The sequence below is a fragment of the Galeopterus variegatus genome, unplaced genomic scaffold, assembly GCF_000696425.1.
Source record: "Galeopterus variegatus unplaced genomic scaffold, G_variegatus-3.0.2 Scaffold3715, whole genome shotgun sequence".
Classification (NCBI taxonomy): Eukaryota; Metazoa; Chordata; class Mammalia; order Dermoptera; family Cynocephalidae; genus Galeopterus; species Galeopterus variegatus.
Window position 1 is genome coordinate 142058 of NW_007729826.1, and position 4128 is coordinate 146185.

Below are 4128 nucleotides of genomic sequence, written 5' to 3' on the forward strand. Positions count from 1 at the left end.
AATGAGCTAACTGGCCAGTGCCTTTCAATTACTATTTCTGCTAGGCACCAATTATCATGTCAGAATTCATAGTTTTTACTTCAGAACACATATTTCTTTTTTTTTCTGTCTTTTTTCCGTGTCCGGCAACGGATCGCAACCCTCAGTGTCACCCCCGTACCGGACCAGGACCGGCAACGGGATCGCAACCCTCGGTGTTGCCCCCGCGCCTCGCTCAGCCAGTGAGCAGGAACCGGTCTGTATGTGGGATCCAAACCCTCGGCGGGAGCGCTGCCGCGCTTCACAAGCGGCGCACTAGCGCAGTGCGCCACCGGGCCAGCCCCAGAACACATATTTCTAAATGAAATTTTATTCAGCTAAGAACAACTGAGTTAGATATTTACCTGAATGGAAAATAAAGGGTACACATAAGAATGCAAATAATTTCATATTCATTCATTCATTTACTCAATTCATTCACTTACAGATTCAAGAAACATTTACTGAAAGCCTTCTATGTGCCAGGCAGTGTTCTAGGCACTAGAGATATAGTTATGCATGAGGCAAACTCCCTGCCCTCACAGGGCTTGGCCATTGCCAAATAGAACCATCAATCTTAATGGTTTGTTTCAGGCAGAGCATACAGTTTGATTCCATTTAATTTTTAATTGACTCTGACACACCCGGACCTCAAGATAAAAATATTGGGGCTGGCCAGTTAGCTCAGTTGGTTAGAAAGTGGTATTGTAACACCAAGGTCAAGGGTTCAGATCCCCAAACCAGCAAGAGTCAAAAGAAGAAAAAAAAAAGTTAATAATTGGTGACTCTACTTAAAGGGTATGTTCATTGCATTATTTTTGCAACTTTTCTATAGATTTAAAAATTTTTAAAAAGTTAGAATACAAGGCCGGCCCGTGGCTCACTCGGTAGAGTGCGGTGCTGATAACACCAAGGCCCCGGGTNAACCCATGGCCTTGGTGTTATCAGCACCACACTCTCCCAAGTGAGCCATGGGCCAGCCCAATTTCAAATGTTCTTACCACAAAAAATAAGTATTTGAGGTGATGGATATGTTCATTAGCTCACTTTAATCATTCCACATTGTAAACATGTATTGTAACATCACTTCGTACCACATAAATATACACACCTATAACTGGTCAATTTATAGTAAAATAAAATAAAAACATGCTTCTTTTTTCCCCGTTTATTCATTGAGTCTTACAGTATTCTTTTTAACAAAAAATAAATTAAACATTTTTAAAAAGCTCAAAAACTATAATCTATAAATACAGCGAATGCTGAAATGCAGGATTATAAAATTGCAGTATAACTCATTTCATTTCAAGCTGATACTGTTTATCAAACTTAAAATGATATCTTGGACACCCTCTAACCAAACTTTTCTCTCACCTTGCCCTTTCCGCAGTTGCTCCTCATACCTAGTTCTTTGACCCCATCTTCTCTCTCCCTTTGGGCATGTTCCTTCTGCCTTCATTTCTTTCTTCTCTGGCCTGTTGCTCTTGGCCCATCACTTTGACTGTGGTTCTTTGCCTTCATGCAGTACTACCTACAAGGGGCCCCTCAGGGCTGCCAGGCTAAGGGAGTGGTTCCCCTTACCCTCAACAGCCACTTTAAACCTCCACAGACCTCTGACCCCCCCTGCTCTCCCTCCAAGAATGACCTCACCTCCAACTTCAGAGAAAACAGAATTCTTTAAAAGAAACTCCCCTGACTTCCTGACTCTAAAATAACACCCTTCCTTTCTCCTATTAAGGCTATTTTTTTCCACCTATGCTGTGGATCACATACCCCATGCCAATTCTCTTGGGCTTTGTGCTATGAATCATCCTCTCTCTCCAAATCTTGAATCTCTCTAGCTCACTAGTCTTTAAACAGTTACAACTCAACAATTCGATTGGCTCAGATGATGACTCCTGTCTGTCTGTATGTTGGCATTTCTGTGATGCTCCTGTACCCATAACCTGACTGTTCTTATTAACCTGGCTCCTTTTTGGCAAGAAGCTTGTTTGCTGACTAAGCAGTGACAAATAGCTAGGAGAAATCCCTGCCATATAGTTCTTTCCAAACTTTTATTCTTATCATCNAAAAAAAAAAAAAGTTAGAATACAAAGTATATGTGTATTTGTATGTTAATCTTATTTTTTATTTTATAAATATTGCTAGATTATTTTTTTAAAGGCAGTAGTAATACACCCCCCCCATAAATATGGGGTGCCATTTCCACAGTTCTTTTCCAGCATAGGTTATTTCATAGTTATTTAAATTTTCCTGACTACTGTTTTTGTATTTTTGACCACTTGGATTTTCTCTTCTGTGGATTGCTTGTTTGTATTCTTTGCCTCCCTTTCTCTTGGTTTGCTTGTTTTTTTTTCTTTTTGGGGGGGGCAGTTAGTGGGTGTGGGGATCCAAACCCTTGACCTTGGTGTTATCAACACCACATTCAGACCAAGTGAGCTAATCGGCCAGCCCTTTTCTTTATCAATTTGTAGTAGTATTAACTCTTGTTCTATCATATGTATTACAAATATTTTCCCCAGTCTTTTGACCTTTATTATAGTTTTGTGCCTTTTTTGTTGTTGTTATTGTTTGTCCTCTTGTCTAGTCAGATACATCTATTTTTGGGGGGAAAGAGCTTCTGAGTTTTCCCAGTTACTTAGGCCTCTCTGATCATACGTTTACATAAAAAAAATTTTTTTTTCTTTTTTGTGGCTGTCTGGTACAGGGATCCAAACTGGTGTTACTAAGGCCGACCTCTAACCAACTAAACTAACCAGCTAGCCCTAGTCTTATTTTCTAATTGTTAAATAAGGAGACAGGACAGACACAGAAAATGAATTCTACCTGCTTCTTTCCCACAACGATGGAGACATGTCCTTGGTATTTCCTGCATGCTAGCTCTTTTGGTAGGTTTTAATGCATAATTGACCTGAATCCAGAATCAACTTCATTTCTGACTCCAGTTAGAATGCAGTAAAAATGGGCCCAGCCCGTGGCTCACTCGGGAGAGTGTGGTGCTGATAACACCAAGGCCACGGGTTCGGATCCCATATAGGGATGGCCGGTTGCTCACTGGCTGAGCGTGGTGCTGACAACACCAAGTCAAGGGTTAAGATCCCCTTACCGGTCATCTTTAAAAAAAAAAAAAAGAATGCAGTATAAATGTGATACATATCCACTGTGGAAAATATAGACATGTGCTCTGAAAATGATATCATGACTTTGACAGAAAACACATGACCCAGCATCTTATCAAGAGCAAGACTGCACTTGTGTTCATTTGATATAAATTTTTTTTCAGTCTCAAAACTTGGATAGTAGTGATATTTAAACTGTGTTCTGAGGAGTTCTGGGGTCAAATGGAAGGGCCCCAGGGGCTGCTGGGTGGGGTGGGGTGTGTGAAGCAGGCAGAGGGTGAATGGGGCTCCAGATAACCCACCTGGATACAACCAGGGATGTCTGGATAAAATTCATTTTAAAAAAAGTTTGAGGCAATTATAGTTAATAACAATACAAGGGGCCCCTCAGGGCTGCCAGGCTAAGGGAGTGGTTCCCCTTACCCTCAACAGCCACTTTAAACCTCCACAGACCTCTGACCCCCCCTGCTCTCCCTCCAAGAATGACCTCACCTCCAACTTCAGAGAAAACAGAATTCTTTAAAAGAAACTCCCCTGACTTCCTGACTCTAAAATAACACCCTTCCTTTCTCCTATTAAGGCTATTTTTTTCCACCTATGCTGTGGATCACATACCCCATGCCAATTCTCTTGGGCTTTGTGCTATGAATCATCCTCTCTCTCCAAATCTTGAATCTCTCTAGCTCACTAGTCTTTAAACAGTTACAACTCAACAATTCGATTGGCTCAGATGATGACTCCTGTCTGTCTGTATGTTGGCATTTCTGTGATGCTCCTGTACCCATAACCTGACTGTTCTTATTAACCTGGCTCCTTTTTGGCAAGAAGCTTGTTTGCTGACTAAGCAGTGACAAATAGCTAGGAGAAATCCCTGCCATATAGTTCTTTCCAAACTTTTATTCTTATCATCGAAGTTGATAAAAAAAAATATGGCTTTGGGCCACATTTGTGGAATGGAATTAAGAGAAGTTTGTTGATAGTTTTTCAACTG

At 40.9% G+C, this 4128-nt stretch overlaps 1 long non-coding RNA gene across 1 annotated transcript in view; it reads right to left on the reverse strand.

Moving 5' to 3' along the window:
• Positions 1–1411, reverse strand: part of LOC103601389 — a 28663-nt gene extending 27252 nt beyond the window's left edge. The window contains exon 1 of the long non-coding RNA XR_551452.1: positions 1393–1411. This is a non-coding gene — a long non-coding RNA (uncharacterized LOC103601389). The remainder of the gene's footprint in view (positions 1–1392) is intronic.
• Positions 1412–4128: the final 2717 nt, after the last annotated feature.